Source organism: Orbicella faveolata, unplaced genomic scaffold (genome assembly GCF_042242905.1).
Source record: "Orbicella faveolata isolate gen_17 unplaced genomic scaffold, um_ofav_v1 contig_47, whole genome shotgun sequence".
Classification (NCBI taxonomy): Eukaryota; Metazoa; Cnidaria; class Anthozoa; order Scleractinia; family Merulinidae; genus Orbicella; species Orbicella faveolata.
Window position 1 is genome coordinate 11,805,001 of NW_028301577.1, and position 25,747 is coordinate 11,830,747.

Sequence of the window (25,747 nt, forward strand, 5' to 3'; positions counted from 1 at the left end):
GAATACTGATATTGCCAGTGGCAATGTCTGAGGCAAACTCATTAGTAGGCGTTTTACTTTAAACACATTCAAGCAAGTTGAGCGAGACAAAAATCACGTTTATCACATTCATCCACAAAATAGATACATACATGCAGTACATTAATCTTGGATTTGTAATTTTATATTTTTTGTCACTTACATTAATTGCCCTCACCTGAGGGGTTGTTGAATCAAACCATAACTTACCTCCACAATACTATTATCAATTTTACATTATTTATGCATTTATTTATTTACTCCATTTATTGCAATTTATTTTGGTTATTTTGAAAGAGGCATCACTCATTAGGGACCGTTCATTTTTTATGGGGTGGGGCCGTGGGAGGGGGGGCTGATGGGATTTGATAAAATATAGTCCCTCTTGCATTTAATAACCCCCCTCTTCATCAGTAATTTTTCCTGCCGCCCCCCCCCCCCCCACCCCCTTGTAGCTCTACATTTTGGGGATGACCCCCCATGAAAATTAAAAAGTAAAATCATTGCAGTCTGAAAAACATAGAAGAACAATATGCCAATTTCAAGCCAGTTTAAGCAGTTTTGACCCTGCACCAGTTCTGAAGTTATGAAAATAGACAAAGATCAGAGCCCAAAATCATAGCTGACATTGCCGTGACTGTTTGATGACAAGGAGTTGCATGATCATTAGTGAAGGTTTGAGCGTATTTACGGGGTTCAAAGTAGGGGGGAAAATTGAATGTTAGGACTCAGGAATGTTATTTTAGGCATTCTGGCAGACCTTAAGCACTATTATAGATGCTGTCATCAGATCACCCATATTCAAAAAGAAATAAACAAAGCATGGAAAAAGGCTGACATTACTTGGCTTCCCACTAGAAGCTTAGTTAGTGTCAATTTAGCACTTGACTCAAGTGCACTAGAAAATCTCAAGTCGCACTTTAGAAAAAACTTGGCTTCACACCTGATGACGAAGTATATTACTTGAGCATTTTCGCAGTAAAATCAGTCATACGTATCACAAATGCGATTGTTAGGCAGCAAAATCGTGAAGAAACGCGTGTAGTTGCTTTGTTGCTAAAGAGCAACACAGCAATAGCAGCAACACAAAACAACAAACGACATCTTCTGTAGTTCTCTAGAATGGCTCAACAACGCGGTTTTCGGCAAAGGAATTGCTGTAGGGCTTTAGCTAACCTTGAAAATGTATTTCCGTGTGATTCGTCCCATGTTCAACAGAATTGTGCGATTGCAAAGAAATGACCTGGTTGAAACTTGAAACAGCAGCTGGTTTGTAATTTGCAGAAAAGCATTTGCCGTGTCGGATGATATGAAAAGCGATGGCTAAGGCTGTCTATGAAAATGAAATTCAATCAAGTTGGTTACTAGTATCGGTCCGTTCATAAGAATTGTAGCAACGCCGCACACCGCCTTCAGTTAGCTTCCATTTCCTATTGGTCAAGCGTGTTCTCAGGTGTGGTGTAGACCATACTTAGCGGCGCACTTCGGCTACTTTCATCTACGAACGTTTCCATGGTCACCAAGTAAAGTCCAAGTAAATTCATTTTACCCCTTCACACTCAAAGTAGATTCCACCTGTACTTAGATTATACTTACAAGCTCTAGTGTGAAGCCAAGTATTGCCTCTTTTTAAGTTCCTCATGGAGGCTCAGCTATATTTGGCAACCAAATTCTTACTAGAGGTTTAGTTCCTACTAAAGGGTACCTAGCATAGTAGGGGGGTCCAATACAATTTTGAAGTTTCAGAACTCCAGGAGTGTTATTTCAGGTATTCTGGCAGAAATTTTGCACTACATATATGCCATCATTAAACACCTGTTAAAAAAAAAAACAACAACAAAACAAGGGGGGGAAAATTAAATACCTTTATTCAAGTTAAAATAGACAAGCTGACGTTTCCTCTGTATTATCAAAAAGAGGTTATTTGTGGAACTTAGCTACTGTTACCGCGCGCGCAGCCTTTGTTCCCAGTGTATTCCAATATTGAAATTGTTAACCTAAATTTTATGGCGTACTTCTATAACGTAGTCATGTATACAGCGAAAATTCAAATGTACAACCGTCGAAAATTTGCAACTGAAAATTACATTGGAATGTCGAAACATGTTTTATAAAATGAGAAATGTTGTTTCCCTTTTAAAAGTCGGAAGGTGAGCTATATTTAGCAGCCAATGCTATAATTATCAGCTTTCTCATGATAAGCTGTCTGGTTACCACTTCTCCAGGTTTCTGTTCTCCACTCCCAGTAAGCAAAAGCAGGATACAATTTCCAGCCCCACAAGAAGGTGCATAAATTATAAAATACTTACTAATGAATTAAAATCTCAGTCATTTCCAAAACTTGTGTTTTTCTTGAAGTCACAACAAAAAGGTCAAGTTATTCTCAGCACCTTGATTTGATACTATTTGTACACATGTAAATTACGCACACACACCAAAAAAGCAATTCATTCATTTTGATTTGGTTATAACTTTTCTCGACACAATCGAGATCGTCTCGTTGCCAGCCTATTAGACACTTAGTAAATGGTTTGAACCCAGGAGTATCAGTAGTTCGTATAGTGTGACCGTCCGGGTGAGTGTAGTTCTGAAAAGAACTGTTGTTGGTGACTGACGTTTCGACAACCTGAGCGGAAGTCATCTTCAGAGTCAAGTGAATAGTGTTTGTCAGTCGATGATGTTATAAGTGTGGTCCGTTGAACGTGATTGGTCAGTATAGCCATGATGGTATTGGCTGAAAGACTCGTGTAAAGTTTGTCATCAGTCATTGGTGGGTTTTGATCCGTCTATTGTTAGTCAAATAGGTCGGTTTTTGGTCCGTGTATTGTTAAGTCGGTCTGTTAGAATTCCGTTTGTCGGTTTCGTTTCCGTCATGGATAAGTCGTTTGTAAGGCGCCGGTAGTTGTTGACATCTGTTAAGAGGGGTTTGTTCTAGGTTAGTGTACCAGCTTTCCAGAGTCAGTCGTTGAAAATAGTTTGGCTGTAGGTTAAGCACTGAGCAGAGTCCCAGTCAATGTTGTGGTTTGTCAGTTCATGATGTACAGCAATGTGATTGTTGGCATCACCATTTCTCGTGGCTCGTTTGTGTACAGTCAGTCTCGTGTTAAGGTTTCTGCCAGTCTCACCAATGTAGGAAGCCTGGCACTCGGAGCATTTGGTCTTGTAAACTGCTCCCTGTCTGTCGTTAGGTTCGTCTCTGTCTTTCACGTTGGTCAGTAAGTGTCGTAACATAGTTATAGGTCTGTGGGCTACACGAATGTTGTAGGGCTGTAGGATCCGTGAGATGGTCTCAGAAGTGCCCTTAATGTAAGGTATAGTCACTGTAGTAACAGGTGTAGGGCTCCTGTTCGTAGCGTCAGCTTCAGTAGGTCGGTAAATGTTTCGTCTAATAAAGTAAGCGTTGTAGTTGTTTTTGTGAAAAACACGTTCAAGGTATCTGTGTATCACAAACTAGTTGCGCTCGTCTCGTCAAAGTCTTTAAAAAGAAAAAAACTTTAGAGGATGACTAGAGAAAGGGAATAAATTCTTACTTTAACACGAACAAGTTCTCTTCATTCATACATATATATTTTTATTACTTGCAACCTGGCAGAATTCTATTTTTTTCTTGTCCTCCATAACATCGATCGCTGCGATCTGCTTCGCAATGATGTTCCTAACATCGATCCAACAGGTGGGTGGACGTTCGACTTCATAATGAATCTAGAACTTTACGAAGCCGTTTCCGAAGACTAAGAGCCTTAGCAGACCCCAGCTTTAATAAAGAAACCTCTGTACCGCTTATTACATTGCATATAACACGAAACGATCGACCGTACAATATCACTTAGCTTACTACGGACAGATTGCTACAACGTTTTACCGATTCGAACTCGCTGGCACAAGAGTCCAGATAAATGTGGAAAGTTTCTGCCAACTCACAAGAAACTCTTTCAAGTACAACCTCCTCTCTCTGCTTTTCCCGAGACACAAATCATCTTTATTTTCATGGCCGAGAGCTTCTTCGCTTTAGAACATTTTGAACAGGTGTGATGATTTTTTTTTTTTTTTTTGCGAGAATTGACGCCGAGTTCGCGAAGAGTGCGCTATTCAGAGTTTTCTTACATGGGCATAAATAAGGAGAGTGATTTTCATTGGTCGGAAAAAGTCGGCAGCATTGTTTGAAACAGATGAGGGAAATTAAACGCTTTAAGGTGATATGCTTTTGATTGTGGTAATGGTTCCTAATTTGCAGCGGGAAAAATACTCATACGTTCTCATTCAATTTTCCTGTCCTTTAACTTTATACTGTGTTCAAAATACAGTTGACCATGCGGCTTGACAAAAGGAAGAAAATGTTGAGCTCCCCATTAAAACACTGGAGGAAAACAAAACAACTCCTCATCGATCACGGAGATGTTCCCGAGAAGGAGAAATCACGCAGTTTAGGCAAGCTGCGAACTTGAGTAAAGGTAGAATGCCCCATGGCGCATAAAAATTGCAGTCGATGAAGAGACGTAGCGACAAGTCAAATTTTTTAATCTGCTCTTTAAAAAGCACTGAAGAGTTGACTAAAGCCGCAGAACCCATTACACAAACTGACCTTGAAGGAAAAAGATCAAACATGCGGGAAACAGTACGTTATCCAGACATGTATAATTTACTCGCCATCAAATCAGTTTCCAAATAGCAGTAAGTCGGCTCCAACAAGCTGAGTAGATTGGTGAAAGCTCCGAGGTAAAAAGCACCAAACATGAACAAAGAGTCTCTGTAGGTCTTCCTTGAACCTCACTTTGATATAAAACAACGCTGCGAAGTTACCGCTACCGTGTTGCCACACTGACTCTTCTGAATTTAAACGGGCCAAAATTTACAAATACATTCAAATTGCTCGCAAAATAATAAAAGGAAAATGGAGAAGAATAATCAGAGAACATAGTTATGGCCATCGATTTGGAGATTTGTTCACGATGCGATGCAACAAGGGCGATAAGACAAGGGTTTCGAAGCTCTGCGTAATTTCACGTTACACGAAATTCAAGAATTAAAGGTCTCGATGCATCAAGGAGAAAATGGGCCTTTAACGAACCGGTTAACATGAGAGTTTATGTAGAGGTAAAGTTAATTCAGAACACAGAAAAAAAAAGTTTGTCCTATGACTGATTCGGCAGTTTTAGTTAACCGAATCAGTTTTTTTGTTTTTGTTTCTGTTTTTTTTTTTTTGTTTGTTTGTTTGTTTGTTTTTTTAATAGATAACTAGCAACAAACAGCCTGTGGGAAAAAATCGGTAAAGCGGACTCTTAAGCCTGCTCCCATTGCTAGACTGTAGACTAATCCCTCGGACATGTACTTGTATCTTGCCCTAATGTAATATCGCTATGGGATGATTAACTGGTGTATTCGGATTGAGGTATTCGGATTGAAGTGGAAAAAATATTTGGTCACTTGAGTACAACTGATGACTTCATTTTTTTGTAAAGCATTGGCTTACATAAATACATATAGACAGACAGACAGACATGCTTACTTTATTTGTTTAAATGAAACACGGTAAAAACAAGATTGCCGTGTGGGAGCCCGATTGACAGTTGTTGTACTGTCGGTCAATTCACCTTGAAAGCGTTCAAGAGAGTCTAGTTTCCGTAAATTAACGGGTAGGGTATTCCATAATAGCACCGCGCTGTAGCCAAAGGCACGTTTGCAATAATTTGTGCGTGGCTTGGGCAAGTCTTGTCTCAGAATCTCTACTGATGGATGCTAAATAGATTCTGCAGGTACACCGGGTAAAGCCCTTTCAATATTTTAAACATAAGCATCGCCTTAAGCTTTTTTCGGCGTATGTAAAAATTGTCCCAATAGAGCCGATTTAGGAGGAAACTGCCACTTGTGTCGTAACTGGAACTGGTAATGACCCTGGCAACTCTATCTATGCTTATAATAGACCAATTTCGATATATTAAAATTCAGCCTAAAACAGTAGACCTCAGCACGAGGCTCTGAGGAATAAACCCCACAAACTCTGTAGTTGTTTCCCAGAGTCTCGTACTGGGGTCTATTGTTTTAGGCTGAATTTTAATATATCGAAATTGGTCTATTGGAGTATAAATATTAAGTCGGAACAACAGTTTGATACCACCCTTTAATGTTTTTAAACTGTCTAGAATTGACTTAATTTACAAAATTAAATGGAAAATAGCTAAATCGAAAGGCACATAAGGGTTGCACTTCCTTAAATGGGCTAAGGTATATAACCTCAATCTCAAATCACTAGTTGGGTCACGGAAACATCAAACCGCGTACAGTTGAATGCCTGTATATTTTCCTTTCTGTTATTTATTTAATTTTAGTGTTAGTGTGCATGTAATGTTATCTGTAAATCTTTGTAAATGTGTAGACCAAAATCCTTATAAGACACAAAGAATAATTTGCGGACGGCAATCGAGCGGATGGAATTTTTTTTTTACCACGTATAATTATTTGAAAGAAGTTAACGGTAGAGATTTTGATTTCAAGAAACTCCCCGTTAATCTTCCCAAGTACTAAAAAGAGTGTTTGGAAAGCTTTGGATTGTGTTATTCTGGAGCTACACAAGAATGGGAATTAGAGCTCACACGTGAAGAAATATCTAGCACCCTCATATGGAAAAACAACTTCATTGCATCAACGGCAATCTGTCTTCAATAGTAAGCTGGTCAATAAAAGATTAATTAGAGTGGAAGATTTGGTAACGGAACGAAACCAACTGACCTTTAAGTGGAACTTATTCCAGATGGATTTTTCTCCGAGAGATGTTTTAACGTTATGGTTTTAATTGATGCCATAACTTACAAAAATATCCTATTTTATTTCTATTCCATGGCTGTTTTAATGCTATCACACCTACTTTAACCCTATTTTAATTTCTCTGAGTTATATTTATTACTGTTTTCCTCGATAAGGGAAACAGAGTATCTATTTTATAGGTGTTTTACTTCTATATTAAAGTGCACCTAACCCCCCAAATTTTTTTTCGCTAAAACGAATCTAGACTTTATTTGAAGCATTTGGGCGAAGAAATTTTTGACGTTGGTTGAATCCTCGATTTTCTATGCCCTTTCAAAGTCGCGCTTGAAGTGTTTCACGACCGCGTTTTAGGGAGTCTGGGGCGGCGGTGCCTGATGACGTCTACCCAGGAACCAAACACAATAGAGTCTCAGTCAACTCTCTGTATTTGCTCGAGAAAATGGAACACAAAACTGATCGTTCCGATGTATTTTGGCACTAAAACGTCCAAGTTTTGTCTCAGAATCATTTCTTTTTCGTCACAGGAGTCAGAGTTAAGTTTCGATTCGGAAGACTCCGAAATAAACTTCGATCGAGCGCGTTCGACAACTGTGAACTCACTGCTTAGAGCTTTGAGAGCAATTTACAATATTTCAAGCGACGAAGGGGAAGACTTCTTTGCGGACGAGCTGCTTGTATATTAGGAATGGAAAGCTAGATACGAAGTGGAGGAGCAGGCAAACGAAAAGTAAGAAAGAAAACTCGAGGACTGCTTTGGATGGTAATTTCGTCAACTAAACATAAGATTCCCACGCTTGTTTATAGCCCGTTTACATTTGTCCTTAGCGAGAATGTATTTTGTCAAGGTGTGATTGTTCTGTTAAATCCAGTTTGTGTTTTACTTTCAGTTGAATGCTTCATGTTTATAAGAGCGACGTACGTGTTGCAGTTTTGGAGGCTTGATGACCTCCAAAACATTGGCTTCGATCGATTGAAAATCGTATTGTTTGGACCTGTATTTTTGAAGCTGCGGGAAGCAAGGCGGAAGGAAACATTTCATACAATTACCGCTTTCACATTGTCACACGTTTTAAGTCGTAACTCCAAATAATCAATGTAAATTGTTCTTGAAGTTTGCAGTGAAATTCGTCGGATAAGCGAAAAGGATGTGTTCCCTAAGCGGTCCGCAGATAATGTTACGCGGTCATATTTTTTACGCTATTGCACAGAATCTTTGTCGCACTGCTGATTTCCAAACCTTCGAAAAACTCTGTGAGTCTAAAAATTTTGTTATCATGTAATTCTAAAGGATTAATCTTCGACTTTTATCTAAATCGAAAGAGAAATAAGTGTTGGTTAGCGGCGTACAGTTGCGATCTATTTACATATCAGTATAACGCTTCTTAATCATGATCAGATCACACAACTTTGCCGGTTATGTTATAAATACTGCGGGATTGGAAGATATAGGTTGTCGGTAGTATTTGTACAAATTGCTGGTTAGCTCTAAGCAGAAAATTTATGAAAATAGCGTTCGAAAGTCTGCGGAACAAATTGTACTGAGAGTTCTTCAATGGTTCTCACAGATTCAGTTCGCTTGTTTCGGTTCGACAAAATCAACCATCGTTTACGTCTTTATTGCACCATTAGCCGATCATCGCCAGTAAATTGTACAGCATATCTTTCTTTAAATCTGGAATATTGCTGTAACAGCCGATAGCACCTCTGGAAGGTGTTTCAGCGCACTTTTCGAATGTGTATTGCAGCATCCCGAAGGAAATGAGAGGACGTGAGATATCCAACCTTCCTGGGTAGACGTCACAAGAGCCGCTGGACCCATTCTCCTCCAACTCGGTCGTGAAACAAAATGGCGATGTTTTGGAGCTATTTTCGAGATTTCGCCGGGGCACAGAAAATCGAGGATTTAACGGAATCCAACAATTTTTTCGCAGAACTATTTCAAATAACAAGTAGATTCGTTTTAGCGAAAACAAATTTTTGGGGTTAAGTGCACTTTAACCCTATTTTGAAATACATGAAAAGCAGTGGTTTGTTTTATTTCTATTTTCTCAAAACAAACCAACAAATAGCTTATAAAACAGACTATTTTAACCCCATTTTAAATTTAGAAGCCTGGTATAGTAATAAAATATGTTTTTCTGCTATTTTTTTTTTAGTAGTATAGGAAAGATCTTGGGCCTGTTTCTCTGCAAAATATACATAAAATAGACTTCTGAAGCCCCATCCACACTAATGCGTTTTCAAACGGTATTAGTTTTCGGTGTCATGACACCGAAAACGCATTGATCGATCTACGTCCACATTACCATTTTCGCAGCGTTTTCAGCTGTCCACACTAAAACGATCGAAAACGCTGAATGACATGGTTAAACGATACGCGCATGCTCGAAAGAGGCGCGACTGCGATATGGTTTTGCGGATGACGTAAGCTCGACTGTCCACACCAATCGATATGTATGCGTTTCCATTTGGATCCACTTTCGAGAGCGTTTTCAAATCGATGCGTTTTTAAAGCCTAGGTTAGACCTGGTTTAAAACTTAATAATAAACATGAAAAAATTACTCGATTCTGAGTGGCTGGAAGCAGTGCAGTTCAAGTGTAACACCAGTACAAATTACACATTGAAATTCTGGATTATGATTGGCTGAAAGACAATAGGAAATTTTCTTAGCCAATGATATCACGTAAAATGATGACGAAAAACTCACTCGTGCAAATTAATTCCAAATTGAACGAGAAAAACTGTATGATTACCTATACAAATCACGGCTAAGACGAGTTCTTCATAAATCACGCCTAAGCTTGGTTTAAGGTGATTCCTTAGTATTGCATTGCGCATCCCTACTGCACACGATTTTCGCGTCATTAGCGCGCGCAAATGAGCGCGTGTGACACAACGAAAGAGATTTCCCTCAAGCTAGGCTCGACAGCAAAATAAATGCTCGTTTTCTCTTAAACGAGCATGGTGACCTATATTTTATATTCCATAAATTCAATGACAACAGTATCCTCAATAACTGAGAAAAAAATTAGCAGAAATCTATGGCTACTTTTTTGGCAAACGAAATAAAATCTACAGAGAGAGACATAACGGGCCCAACAGCGCATGTCCGAATTATGTTTCCTTTAAAAGAGAAAAAAATACAGGGTGTACACCGAATGCAAATATGGCGGACCACTCGGTCGGCGCCCGGGACGAGTCGCATGAAAGCGAGTCTAGTCAGGCTTTGATGTTTAGTTTTCACAACGCTTCTCCAGAAAAGTCTCGCTTCGTCGTCGATCTGGTCTGTCTTATTTAGCTGTGGCTACGAGCTGCTGTGTTTCTGAACGCCACGAGAAGGGATATAAATTTTCCACCGTTCGCCTCTTAAGCTTAGGGAAAATAGTGGATCAATGCAATTCGTTGAAACGGAGGAAAGGAGTTCACGATCGCCGCAGGAACTAAAGTTTGTTCGCTACATTTCACATTAGAAGATCTTGGAAAAATCGTATAAATGACGAGCTTATGTGGTGTCTCGTGGTGTTCCAACACGATTTACATGGCCAGTACCTTCCCCAAAGTAAAGAAAAGCTCCTCTTGAAAAACATCCTTTGTCTCAAAGGAAGAAGTTGACTTCGCGTCCACTCGCACTGAATCGGACGAAACAACTACTACGGTGTAATAACCAAGCGAATGAACTTCAACTGCCCCCATCGTTGTATCCAGTGAATGTTTTGAGCCAAATGAGAACGACTTGGAGCTAAATGTGGTCGCTTACACATTTTCTAATGCACCTATCAATTGTTTGCCCCAGGATGGGGGGAGGGAGGGCGGGCAACCCCAGGGGAATTTGAAATTTTCAGGTCTTCAAGTGTCAATTTCCCTACCCCTGGGTCTCCATTGAGAGTCAAATTCCCACCCCTGGGGATCACAGATCCTGTACAGTAATGTCAACAAACTCAGTGAAATCATGTTAGTGAAATCATGCTAAGTAGGATGCAAATGTTTATGTATTAAAATAAGGTTCTGTGCGAATATTTCTTTCAAAATCCGACAGAAAGAAACACTATGTGTTACAAAACTTCAAGATAGATAACGGATGGGTGTTAAAAACAACAATTTTTACTTTAAAAGCATCAAGATAATCCTTACCTTCCGTTCTGCCATTGTGAAAAGCACAGCAAAACCGCGGGAAGCTCATCCAAATGACTTCTGGGCTTTTTCCAAGATGGCCGCTCGCTCCCAGGCCCTCTCCACTTTCCAAGTTGGCGACAGAGTCAAATTTCCCACCCAGGGGATCGCTGTGGACGTCAAAATTCCTACCCTGGGAGAGCCTCACAAAGTCAAATTCCCGTGGGTTGCCCGCCCCCCCCCCCCCCCCCCCCCCTCCATCCTGGGGCAAACCATTAATAGGTGCATAAGATCTCCCAGCCTGAACGAACAAACTTTAACAGTTCCCTCGGCGATCGTGAACCACTTTCCTTCGTCTGTTTTCCCTGAGAGGCGACCGCGGAAACGAAAAAACAAAACAAAACAAAAAAAAAACACTTTCTCTGCCGTGGAAGATTTCAATTCCTTCTGGTGGCATTCAGGAACACAACAACTTATAGGGAGGGCGAAACAAAAACAGACCAGATCGACGGCGAAGCAAGACTTTTCTGTCAAAACAAAACATCAAAGCCTGACTAGCCTTGCTTGCATGCGACTCGTCCCGGGCGACAACCGAGCGGTCCGCCATATCTGCATTCGGTGTATTTGAAGACATTTTTTCTGGGACGTAGGTGAATAAACAATCAAAGAAAGTCAAACTCTGTGTGATATAACGCGCTGCATTGAAAAATAATCGAGCTTATTTTTTGCTCACGGAGATTACCAAAAGTCACCTAAATAACCACATTTGTCAGCATTGTGGCATAAAAACAAGCACGGTGACCCCCTCTTTTTAATAACTTTTAATAACGCCTTGTCCTGTAACAACAGCATACCAAGTTTCATCGGAAATCTATGGCGGGTTCTTTTACCAGGGAATCACCTTAATTTGCATCATTAAGACGTACACGACCCGAATTTCACGAGGTCCACGGTTAAATCGTGGTTTGGCAAGTCCTGCTATTGTGTTACCTTCAGCATGCATGATAAGTTACGTGTAAATTAATGAATGGAAAACATGTCCGCAAGTAAAAGCAGGTCAACGAATTTCAGCGAGGAGGAAAAATTACTCCTTGCGGAACTTGGGGAACAGTTTTAAGAGAGTGAAAACAAGCTAGGGTTGCAATAAAGCGAGTTTACAGAAAAAAGAAAAGGCGCGGAATGCATTTCTAGTAGGGGTGTAACGATTCATATCCCTTGCGATTCGATTCAATTTTGATTATTGCCTTTCGATTTCGATTATTTCGATTCGATTATGCAAAATATTAATGTTTTTTTTTTTTTATTCTTACAACATGATACACAATGTAAACGACCTACAACCCTAAACCCTCAATTTTAGGGTACAATGAGCGTGTTGCACATGGTTTGCCTTATATGGAAATTCGCAAGGGGTGTTAGAAGGGCAACATTTTTACCACGTAACACAAAATGGCGCACGAACTGCGAACGTCTTTACTCGTCAATCAAAAATGCTCATTTTAAAGAGTTCTATATTTTGATTTCACAATGAAATAACTCATTGAGGGCACTCTGAGAAAGGTATGCAAAAAATCGAACCAAAATCGAAACGTGGAATCAAAGAATTGTGAATCGAACCGAACGTTCATAATCGCGATTAATCGAGAATTCGATTAATCGTTACACCACTAATTTCTAGACCACTTTAACGCAGTAAACCCGAGTGGAAATCACAGGGATTTGAAGACACTTCAAGGCTGTTGGAAAAGAATGAAAATAGAGACGAAAAAAGAGTTCGACAAACACTCAAGGGAGACCAGAAAAACAGGCGGTGGAAAAGCTCCCTTTTCACGTACTCAAATTAGTCGACTAGTCTCTAACATAATTCCTGCATCTGTGAGACCTCTTGAGAACGAGTATGACGATTATTGTACGAAAGCCAGCAAGAAGCCACTTCAGATTCAACAGTTCGTTCCGAAGCAGCAATCAAAATTGACGCAGAAAGCTAATAGAATGTAGATTTCAATGACCGAACGGATTTTGAACTCACGGCGATAAAAAGTATCGAAATTCGTGCCGAGGTTGTGATGTTTATATTCGATTTGCCTGTTCAATCCCCGGGGGTGGCACTGCCATATATGGGCTATATAGGTATGTGCCGCTGGGAAGGGTATGGTTTTCAACCAGTTTACTCTAGGATAGGGTGTATAAATTAGAGCGTTTGGGTCTAGAATAGGGTATAATTTTTCACAAAACTGACTAGTTGGTTTAAGATTTTATCTAGACAAAGGAAACCAGGAATTGTCACTCAAAAATATAAAAAAATCAAATCGGCAAATTTAAATTTACGCAAATCAGCCTCAACAGTGTCGATAGATGGGGGGATTTGGGGAGTTTACTCTAGCATAGGGTAGCAAAATTCAGCTGAACTAGCTCTGGTATAGGCTAAAGGTTCCAGGGTCCCAGCGCACACCCCCACCCAGAAATTCCCAAAGTACCCCCCCCCCCGGGTTCAATCGCAGCTTTCAATTTTTCAACACCGAAATACAATGTAACACTCTTGCATAGATTTCAATGACCGAAGGGACTTTGAACTCACTGCGATAAAAATATCGAAATTCGTGACGATGTTGTGATGTTTATATTCGTCTGTTCAATCGCGGCTTCCACTTTTTCGCCAGCTAATAATATTCTCTCATAATTTCAGCACAGTTGGGCTATAAAACTCATCCTGCTGTACGATTCTTTTCCAATCTGCCTTGTTCAAATACAAACACCTTTTGACTCGCCTTGGTTCACAAAATGAATGCACGCGGGCGCTTCCCACAAGTCCAGCCATTTTGTTTGATGATCATTTCGCGAAAGACACGTAGCATTGCGTGGGAATCGGCTCAGCTATCCACGTGGGTAAGGCTCATGACATTTGATTGGCTATCAGTTAACCCTCGTGGGAATACTGAATCTTACAAAAGATCTAAAAAGAACTTTTTAAAAGAGGGTTACGATGGGTTTAAGGCCGATATGGGGGATTAACTCCCTTGCCTTCCACTCATGCACTTATTAACAGTACTAGCACAGCCAATACTATTTACAACACACTATTAATTAAACTCTCCAAAACCGAATAAGCGGCGAAAGAATGAACAGGCAAACGAGCAGAAAACAAACGAAAGCCCTCCGAACAAATAGACGGCTGAGAGTGAAGAAAACATCTCTGCTATTAAACGAAATCAAAACTTATAAAAAATGACGTTCCCGCAATTTCGTCTCGGGTAGTTTTGAGAAGGTCGCTTCGGCTGTCAAGGCATCGCGCGAGTGACATCCTCGGAGGAACTGGCTGCCATGTCTAAACTTAAGAGGGATTACCTTGGGTAGAAGGCCTATATGGGAGACTCACTGTCTTACCTTCAAGTTAATAATCTCTTGTTATAAATTAGAATATTAATTAGATAGGATCTTTCATTGTCAATATATATTTTACGTTTGTACGTATAAGTAAGTTTTAAGCCTTATTTTGTAATCATTGTTTATGTATCTATTAATTTTATTTATCTATTTAGACACGACCCCACAAGCTGCAAAGTTTAAATCCTTATCTTGTTTAAAGAAAGGTTGTACTTGATTACTTACTAGGGTGGATAATTAAGCCGCTAGAGTCCATGAGTAATCTTGAGAGCGATAGAAGGACTTTTGGAGATTGTGCGTGATCTGTTGGTTAATAAAGTGTAGATCTCGAAGGGCAGTTGTTATATGTTGGTGCAATATGTTTGTGATGTACTGATGACGTTGAGATATTTTGAAAACGGGGAAGGGACTTCGCGAGAAAAACAATTAACGTTTCTCTTGTTGTTTTCTAACACCAGGTGGATCCTGTTTTTGCCTCATCCTATAGCCAATATCAGTCACTGAAGTTGTTCCTATGGCTGACGAGTGGACGTATCTTTAGAATAGCGTGACCAGCGTAAACAGAAAGCTTGCAGTACCATTGGCGGAGCCCTCCGAGCTAAAAGTCACTGTCTTAGTACCTCGATCCGCCGGAAGTAACAAAGAGAAGAAAACTACTTTCAGTCAGTGTGTTTGTTGGTTGTTTATTTTTATTAGACAAGTAACCAGTTTAGATCGAGTTTTTAAGTAATTAGTGAAAGCAAAAATGTAATGTAAGTGTAAATAGTTATGTTGTAGATAGAAGAGCCGCACGGCTGGCAGCTCTTGTATATTAACTTTGTATGCAGCACCATAAAAGGTTTTGAAATAGTCGAGAAGAAACAAGAGGGCCATAGGAATTCAGGAGAAATGAGCTCAAGCTGGGCTCTTCATGAAACTCGTCAAGGTGTTCTATTTCTTTTCAAAAACTCGAATGACCAACCATGGTTTATTACCATGCTTTGAATTTCAGTTTAAAATTGTTCGATTTGTTTATTTTATTTTTTATTTTTTATTATTTCTATTTTTTTATTTTTTTATTTTTCAACGAAGTCCCAAAGTTTTTTAAATACAGTATACTTGAACATTTGCTGGATAAATGGTCACTCTTAGGTGTCAAAACCTATTTTCAAAATCGACAAACAAAAGTAGTAGTCCAGATAATGTTTCGTCTCTTGGGTTGTATTTGTAAACCGTTAATAAAAAGGAGGTTTTCGCTAATGGATCTGCTCTTAAAAGTATTCGTTCTCATCATGACAGTTTCGGAATAAATAGAATATTTTAGCTTGTAGTCATTTTATATATTAGGAGAATACAGTCCTTTTACAGTAATTACGTACGTGGTTGAAATAAAGTTTGTTGTTGTTGTTGTTGTTGTTGTTGTTATGTAAAAGCTAGAGATGAACCAACTCCAGACTTTGGCTATTGCTAGTGGTAGAAAATTGAAACGTTTTTTAACAATCTGAAACTTTCCCTACGTTTGGGAAAAAGTATGTTTCTCCTGTTGTTTATACCTTTTTTGTCAAGTGGTTGACATGAGGTTTATATCTACAAAAATATTCTTCCGCATTGAGTCGGCGCTCTTAACTCTGCACAGTGAAATCATTTTATGCGATCTTATTAAGTTAAGATCCTGATTTCCCCTCCACAAATGAGAATTAATTTAAACTTCTACAACTTCTGTCTCTGAAATGTTCAATTTGCACATCTGTTTAATCTGTGATAGATTGTTAAAGTAGAAGACTTCTAAAGGAAATCACGATTCTCCCCTCTGCCTTAGTCAAGTTACTGAGGTAGAGTCAAGGCTTAAACAGGGAGATCGGGTATAAAAGAAGCCTGGCCTGGTGATTCTCACTTTCACTTTCGAGCACTGGAGCACACGTAATTAATTAAGAAAATTACATATTGCCCACAAAAAATCCCTAGTGAAGTTTGTATCATTACGGTTGTTATTATAGCGAGTTTAGGCAAATCGCTACGGTGGGCTTCACTGCGGTTTCCGGAAGTCACATTTCCCCAAAATTCACTATTCCGCTATTGCGGTCCGGAAATCCAGCGGAGTCGGTTGTTTCTTCAAGTGTGCGCGGTAAGGGACGAAGATTCGAGGTATGAGATTGGTGCAGCCGTAGCATGAAATTTTACTCACTACGTCGTGGTTATTTCACTTTTTCTACAAAGCACCGGGTATATAAAGAGAGTTAACCACTTTAACATCCTTTTCACGCAGTTTATCTTGATTGTTTTAGAAAGGTGTTTAAAAGCGTGCGAATCGATCAAATATTCGCAAAGAAGGAAATTAATACAAAGGTTGAACGTACTGTGAGTTAAAAAGCTTTTCTTGCCATAAATGAGACACTAAAGTGTGTGTGCGCCACTCGCTCGTTTGTCGCGTTCCCCATAGTTAACTATGCGTTACCTGGCTGATTTGCCTGAAGTGATGGGCTGCTTGCACGGCGACAAAGTACTGAAGAGTAAAATAACTACGGCGAGGCGGCAAAGACGAGCCCGAGGACTGTGTAAGACATTTTCTACGATACAGAAGGATATTGAAAACTTGAAAAGGCGATTTTCAGATGCCAGTCAGAAGTGTGCAAACAGCATTAAAAGCATCAATCAATACTGACGAACAACTCGTTTTTCTTTTTTACTTTTGCCCGCTTGATGGCGGAGTAAAAGTTTTTCATTTTCCAGTGACGACACAAGCAAGTCTAAACAAACCTATAAGACTATAAGTCCACTCGCGTGCATGCGTATATTTTATAATCGGACACTAGCAGGTAAGAGGTCAGGCCCCCTCACACTTGAGTCTGGTTAAGACGCATTCAGTTCGTAGAGCTTAATTTTAGCGTCACTCATAAGTCAGCAGAGATACTAGACACTTTGGGCCGATTATTTAAACGAAGTCTAAGTTAATCATTGTTTAGGGCTGAGCCGCGGTTTAGACGTTGTGTTGGTAAACAACGGCTAAACGATGTTTAAAATTCATTATTGAAACGCGACTGAACCGTGTTTTCTCGAGCCAATGGCTAAACCATGTCTCACAAGGAAATGCATTGTCTGCGGAGTTACTACGTAGGCAACTTTCCAGATAGTGGTTATGTCACTGCAACATGGCTTCTAAAACAAGTCGCTCAAAAAATTTCAGCGAACAAGAAAAACTTTTACTGGCCGAATTGAGTAGAGACTTTCCAGAAGCGGAAAGCAAAGGTTATGACAGTAAAACGCTGGCAAAAAAGGTAAAGGCATGGAAAGAAATTTTAACTAAATTTAACTCCCAAAATCCAAACGGTATCAGACGAGACCTCAGTAAGCACTAATGATGCTGGAGGCGGCTGAAACTCCAGTCGAAAAAGGAGCATGACTTACGTCGTCGTGAAGCAAGAAAAACTGGTGGAGGAAAAGCTCCTGCCTCCACAAGTGAAGTAAGCAAATTAGTAGCGGACGTAATCCCACCCTCAGTTAATCCTCTAGAGCAGGAATTTGATGATGATGCAGGAGAAGAACTTGATTTAAGGCAGGACAAAGACGACAGGGAAGTTATTACATGGGAAGTGGAGCCAAGTCTCCTTGCTGACCTTAAAGCTATTAGTCCTATAGGAGCGGCAAAAATCACGAAAAAGGAAGATGGTCATAAGTACAGTAATTTTCAATCGCTTCTAAAAATTGTGTTTTAATGATAATGTAGTACATACTTCAAAGTTATTCATCGTCAAATGACATAACATTGACAGGTGCAAACGCAAAAGACCCGATTCCCCTGAGGAGGAGGACCCATTCTTGTCCATGGCGAGGGGCGAACACAAATTAAAGATAGGTCCGCAATGCGTACGCGTGTTTAATGCGTTTTCAGCCAACTGGAGCCATAATCATAACGGGAGAGCTGTCCATGGAGTAGTGGAACAAATTATAAGTTTTAAGCACGAAATGTTATTGACAGAAGTTTACCGACAAATGTCAAATTAACTTGTACATGAAGAGTCAAGATGGTTTCCTGGAATTACTAAGCCTACTACATAAAAGTCAGTAACTGAGAAAGTTAGCCCCAAGTCGATGCCTTAATGGCCTTGAATTACACTGAAGTTCTGATATTAAGTTTTTACCATGGCTGTAAAGGGAATATAGACATGTTGAACAACAATCAATTTGCATGGAGAATTTACAAGGTTCTTTCATTAAAATATAACTGTAAGTGCAATAAAAAAAGACAGCATTAACGCTAATCACTGTACATTTTGTATACTTTTTACGATAGCTTGTTGTATGGTTGCATGTTGATCAATGGGTAGTTGTTTGTAGAATGTCTGCTGGACAGAAGAGTGTTTCTAATAATTAACTGAATCAAAATCTTCAAGTGGTTGTCAGAATACAATAGTTGCACAAAGAATTCTGTGAATTAGCTCTACTCCTCACATAAAACATATTGATGAAACGTTGATACAAAGTTAAATACTTGTATGAAAAAAAAATAATAATAACAATGGAGAACAGAGTGTTCCAATGTATTTGTGTTATTTAGATTATTTGATTTGTAGTTTAGTCGGGTCAGGGAAGGGTTTTTTCGGGATATATTTTACGGGGTTGGGCGTGGGTGTATTAACCAAGTAGGGGACTTATGTCCTATTGTTAAGCACCTGTACTTGTACGAATCCTAAAATAAATAAATAAATAAATAAATAAATAAATAAATTTCCCATTGCCCAGTGTGCCTGACTTTGGCTTACTAGATTCTTGCACTCACATCTGACATGACATGGTGCAGATGTCTTGCGTTGTTGTTAGTATCAAAATTGTTCAGTGCCAACTTTAACTCAAAGTGTAAGAACATGTTTCCAAAGCAACTGTCCTCAACTTTTCTGTACATTAGTTACTTCTTTATAGGTGCAGGTCAAAATGTTGGTATTTCGTCTGCTTTTGCATCTGAAGGTAAATGTCAGCACTGTTAATTTTGAATTTGCATTTTACATTATGTGTGAAACTCAGTGCTGCTTTGTTTCACTGGATCTGTTTATAACTCACATAATTATTGAACTGCAGTAATAATGGTCCAAAAAAACACGTGAAAGGGTACAAACATACAGCAAAATTGTATCATTAGTTATTTTTATAGCAGAAATCCGACTTGTCAGGTCTGTGCAAGACATGCAAAACTGTCCCACTTTCCCTCTTTCGCTGATAAATAATTATTGACTACAACATTTGGGTAATAAATCACTTATTAAACGATTTCATGTGCAGTATCGAAGTATAATTTTACTCGTTGCTTGTGTATTGACTCGCTCATCAAAATACAGCACATTGACTCATAATAATATAGAGCAATACTTTGTGCATCAAAACATCTATTAAGATATATCTGTTGTATTGCATTGCACGGTATGCCATAATAGCCATTCCCTTCATGAGATGGGCCCGCAGGGAAACATGATGGTAGTTGTATTAATCATCTTGGATTGGATATCTCTTTTTATAAATACAACTACCATGATTCCCTGCAGGCGCATTTCATAGAGGGAATAGAGCATTGCAAGGTATTGTATTGTATTGTACATGTATACATCTATCAAAAATTGAAAACAAACATGGAATGCAGTGTATGACATTTGCAAACTACAAACTATATTTAGGCCTAAATAGTGGCCTGGTTAGCCTAAAAATCACTCTGCTTAGCCTAAATATCACTCAGGCTAGCCTAAATAATGCTCAGGTTAGCCTGTTTACGGTTAGCTCTCGGTAGTGGGAATGAGGATGCCGATAATGAATAAAAAGTGTGCAGTCTGGAAATGTCATAGACCCCCTGGATGTAAGTCAGCTAGCTACGTGTATCAGTCTACAGCAAACAGTCATTTGTTCGTACAGAATATCTTGAAGAGCTATATAGGTCATTTCCAATAATTATATTCAGATATAAATATTTTTGCAAATTAATACATTCTATTTGATGAGACAATTCAACACATTGCTCACCAGTATCTTCACCAAAGAGTGTTGCATTCCCTTGATTTGTAGTCTACAGACACAGTGGTCGTTGGACCAATCATATCAAATATTGCAGGGCCTGGAATTTCCTCTACATCATTCAGTTTGTCATGTAGTAGGACAACATCATTTGTGTAAACCAAAACATCATTTGATTCCAGTTTTTCATAGTGTACATAAGCTTAATTTGTTGCAATGTTGGCAAGTAAAACACAGTTAAATAAACATCGCAAACATAAAATTCCAGCATCCCCGTTGAACATGTGATGAGGTAGACAATCAATTATTCGCAGATTGATCTTTCCATTTAGTACGATAGCAAACAGCTCCAGTAAGTTCAGCAATTCGACTGAAATCACATCCCAATGTGACTATTTATAGCCATGGCTAAAGAAAATTTCAATGGCTTGCGTGACCAAAGCAACTCCTGTCGCCGAGGAAACTCGGTTAGCAACACTTGAATGAAATAACAAGGAGGCATAACAAGGCATTTGTCGGTAGGTAAGCTTACATTCTCGAGGGCTGTGTAGTTAACTTTCGAAGAAAGGAAGAAAACGACGTAGTGACTGAGAAATGGATAATAACTTAAGCTTACCTTGAAAATTAGAAACCAACTCGCGACGGAAAGCAGTCCAAAATGCAGCGATAGGCCCAGGAAGTTATAGCAATGTAGCCGCCTTCACTTAAACGCTCGAACGACAAGTTACTCGAACTCTGCTTCCATACACACGAACGACGTGAACCTGGCAGCATTAAGTCGCCATTGCGCTCATATACTTGGTGTTCGGCCTTCCCGATTTAATACGATGACAGTGCGAAAAAACACTCGTGACGATTCATTTCTTCGGGAAATCCCATGGGACCTCCGAAGTTTTACACTCGGGATGGTTTAACACGGAACCGTTTTCAACATAGTTGTTTAATGCGCATGCGCATTAAACACAAAAATGAAGGTCCTAAATCTTAAAGAATGGAAGCTACTGCACTAATGCGATAACAATGGAATTAGTTTGTCACCTGTAAACGACACTGACGAGGAAAATTCGTAAACCAACCTGTAGTTTGAACTTTTTTTTACTTTGAAATATTCGTGTCATGAAATGTAACCATCATAAATTTCGAAACAAAAGAATTAAAAAATTAATTAATTACGGTAAATGTTTTCTTTTGTTCCTTATTTTGTTGTCAATGAATCTTACATGCAATTTCATTGAATCATTAACCTTATTAAGCAAAGTATCGTGAAATAATGAGCTGGCGTTTGGCATTGCCACTTGCGTCCGGCTATAGCAACAACGTCAAATGGAAAATCTTCATCTTCTATGTCTTCATCAAAGTCTTGCATAATACATAAGGGCGAAATTATCCAACATTGCTGTGACCACAATGATGACGAGGGTATTCGCCAAGGAGGCGCGCAGTCCCAAGTGCAGACACGGAAAACGTCACGTTAGCAATCCAAAACATTTCTCAATAACACACCTAATACGCCTACGTGCAGCATTCTAGCGTGCATCTCCCGCATTCTTTGGCCTGGGGATTTGTGTCATTAAACATGCTCTACAAAGGTATCAACCCTCACCCGCAAGAATGCAATCAAGAGAACCATCCCTTAATTTGTCTGCGATGTTGCTGTTCTCAAAAATGCGTGAGTCGTGAGTAGTTCCAGGCCAGCGGGCTACGATGTTAGTAATAAAGGCATCGCTATCACAAACGGCTGGAACTTTGATGGAGTAAAACTGCTTTCTGTTAACAAATGCCATAGCATTTTCTTTGTTTTGATATACGACCACACCTGGAAAGTGCGCAACATCATTAAACTTTCTCTTGGTATAAGCCAGGTTCTCTGAGAATGACAGGAATTGTCCTTATTGTTTCGCAATAGCCCTTGAAAACTTGTGAATGACTGTGCACGTAGCAAATACAGAAACACCAAATAAATCGCCAATAACCCTCTGGAAAGTTCCTTTCACATAGAATCTTAAAGCAATTAGCACTTGCTGCATTGGTGTAAGAGGCAGTCCTCTCCTTGTTTGATGTTGAAGATCGTCATCCAAAATTTTTACAAGGTCACTGACCGAGTCCTTTCTAAGGCGAAAACGCAATCGAAAGTCTTCGTCGCCTAATTTCCCTAATAGGTTAAATCTATCTCTAAGGTGCCCGAATTTGTCGAACATGTATGCTACATCGATTGGCGGTGTTTCTTAAATGTCTGTAGCGCAGAGGTCACTCCATTTCAAAATGGCTGACCATGAAAATATCGTGAAACAGCGTTTAAAACTAAACTTTGATAAGGTCTAACTTACTATTGTTCCTTAGTCTGTGTTTAAAAACTTCCTGTAAATAATCGGCCCTTTATTTCTCTCACGGAAAAAAGCACGAGCATTTTTCGGCGAGTTGCTAACCAGAGCCATGCTGTCGGAGCTCTTTAAAATCAAAAGAGAGCTATGGCCAAACTCGTGGATTAAGTAATCTAGAGATGAAATAAGTTGGTGGACTTGCAATTATTGGTGTATTATTGAATGCTGTTAAAACAAGCCGGGTTTGCACCACGCAAGGTCACACCTATCTCACAAAGCGTAGGCTTTTGTCGCACACACATTACAAAGACATACGTCCAGAATAGCTAGGGTGGCAAAATTGCAGCTGAACATGGAGTGGTAAACGCTAAGGGTTCTTGGGTCACAGTCAGAGGACACTCCTGCCAACAAAATGCCATAGAGTACTCTCTCTCCACCCCCCCCACCCCTCCCCCCCCCCTCCGTCCACACACACACACACCCAGATCTTGATGTTGATGTTTTTCTGCCTGCTGGGAAAATTTGCATGTATTCAAGTCGTACGAGCGTACAGACCTTTTTCATTGCATTTCACACAAGGCTGTAAGTAAGGTTTGTTATGAGACAGCACTTCTTAACCGCTTGTCTCCATATATATTGCACATAACATACATCAAAATAAGTAGCCTTATTTGCAAACATTTCCAGTGTTGATCCAAACAACCTGTCGACCTATAAATACGTGTTACAACAAGCTTATAGGGAATTTTTTTTTCTTTGTTATCTTTTCAATCAGAAAGTAAACGTGTAAACAAAAGACAGGGTATAAAAATCATTTAAGCTTATCAAAATCAAGTATTTGGGAATTTTTTGCCAAGTTTATCTGCATTTCACATCCCACTCAGAGTTCAGATCATTGTACTAAAATAAGCAAGACAAGTATAGACAACACAACTTTAATCTAAGCTTAACTCGATGTCGGTTGAACGTGGACAACTCAACATGAAAGTGCTATAAACTGCAAAGCTGTGAACGAAGGTTTTGCTTGATTGAACGTTGGATCTCACAGGAGATCTAATCAGCCAAACTTGGAAAGTAAAACGATAATAAGTCAAAGACTACTACAAGGCTGACACAGCGTCGTATATTTAAAACAATATTTCGGCTGGCCTCAGGTTTAGATGTTACTAAACTATAAAAATAAAATTACAATATTATATAACAGTGCCGATGTTTGTACCGTTTTCAATGGCTGTTTCGTTCATTAAAAATACTTCGTTTCGCTCGTACAAGTTCATTAAGGTCGACCCCTAAGACACATTAGCATGAGATTTACTTATTTTCAGGTCACTTTCCAGTAAACAAATGCTCATATCCTGGTCATTTTTTTATGCCTGGACGACTCAAATGCTCCTGCAATTCAGCCTTCAAGTTGGCCATAGTACTAATTCCAACATTCGAAGTCAACTCCACTTCACTTTAGCGAAACACCTAATAGTATTGTCGTGTAAAAGCTACAAAATCATCAAATTCGGGCTGGCAGGATGCACGCTTTGAATAGTAACCGCGCAGCTGCACGGTTACTTTTCCAATATGGCAGCATGCTCTGTTGGTATTCCAACATGGCGTCGGGCTCAGGCGCTCTCGTTCGGGCCGACTAATTACGAACAGTGTCTACACCTGTGTGAGTGAGTGAGTGAGTGAGTGAGTGAGTGAGTGAGTGAGTGAGTGAGTGAGTGAGTGAGTGAGTGAGTGAGTGAGTGACACATTTGCATATCGGAGTCCCCACAACAAACACGTTCCTACGCTTCGCGTATCCACGAGTTTAAAAAGACTACTTTAATCGAATCCTTTAACTAACCGGCAACGTGTTTGTATAACGTTTACGAGTCTCACAATTGACTAGAATTTGCAGCACATTCCAATTTATTAAACCGATGCCACTAACAATTCTTAAGTATCCTTATAATTTGAGAAGCGGATTCATAACCGGGAGAATACTGAAGACGATTAGTGTTCTATGACGATATTAAACTATACCGGTGGTATCGATTTAAGAAAAAAAAACACTCTTGCCATCAGAGTGTCGCGCACTTTGACTTTGGGGCCTTAATGTCTTGATTAATCCTCCTGGTAGTCTTGCTAAAGGTTTGAATTATTTCAAAGAGAGGTATCGTAAATCACACAGGGTCCAAAGCTGGCGTCTAAAACCCAGCCACACCCGGCCAACTGTCAGATGCGACGGAAAATAAGGTGTAGTGCCTGATCATATTCATAGGTGTTTTTTTGTGTGGGTGTACCTTTTTTTGTCGAAGTGCTAATTAGCAAATGAAAGACCTGGAAGCCTTAATTGTAGAAACGCAGAAATACAGAGGATATGGCGTTACCCGATTGAGAATTTGTCAAGATTTTCATTGTCGGCTGAAAAATGACGCGGTTGTTTTTACTTTTAACTGATAACTGGGATCTAAGATCCGCAAAATTTACTGACAGCTGAAGAAATGGGTTGAAATTTTAACTCATCATTGGGAAATCGTAGAAACATCTAACTGATCCCTTAGCCCTAAAATCTATCGTAACCCTCAATACACGTCACGTGTTAATGAACCATTTGACTGGTGTACGAAAACGAGGACAAATTCCGTGTCGCTGATACCTCGCAGACACCTTACATGGGTAAAACGTCTGTCTTACGTACTGTTTACGACTGCACTTTACATTCAGTTTAGAAATTGTGTTCTTTTATTTAGAGAATATCCAGCCCGTTCCATATATATCTATTTTCTCTGGCTCATCCTCCAATTTTGAACATAAATCGGTGTGTGCTAAAAATGCCAGTTTCTTGTTTTTATTGCGGTTAAAAGAGTCGTTTCACACCCCATAGAACAAAATTTCTTTACTTATCCAATAAACCATTAACTGGGCCCCGGATGAAGTTATCAAAATGGCACCGATTTCTTTGGCGTTCCGACAGAGGAGTAGACGAGACGAGAAGGCGCGAACGTTGCGGATATCCTAATAAAGATAAATGATGGCTTTGCCATGTTTGCTCTTGCTTTAAATAGGTTGTGACAGGGTTATAGGTTGGTGTTTAGCTTCCTTTAGCGGTTTGTGGTTTCTTAAAAACGAAATGAACCTGGCAGAGGCTTAAAATAAATTTGATATTCTTCCATCAGACGAATTCTTTTAGTGTAAAAT

The 25,747-nt window shown here is 39.5% G+C and overlaps 1 long non-coding RNA gene and 1 pseudogene across 1 annotated transcript in view; both read left to right on the top strand.

Annotated features, from left to right (window-relative positions):
- The window catches only part of LOC110039609 (uncharacterized), a 71,060-nt gene extending 55,396 nt beyond the window's left edge, over positions 1 to 15,664 (top strand). The window contains exon 8 of the long non-coding RNA XR_016204315.1: positions 14,735 to 15,664. This is a non-coding gene — a long non-coding RNA (uncharacterized LOC110039609). The remainder of the gene's footprint in view (positions 1 to 14,734) is intronic.
- Positions 15,665 to 16,701: 1,037 nt separating this feature from the next.
- Positions 16,702 to 17,968, top strand: LOC149097173 (uncharacterized; annotated as a pseudogene).
- Positions 17,969 to 25,747: the final 7,779 nt, after the last annotated feature.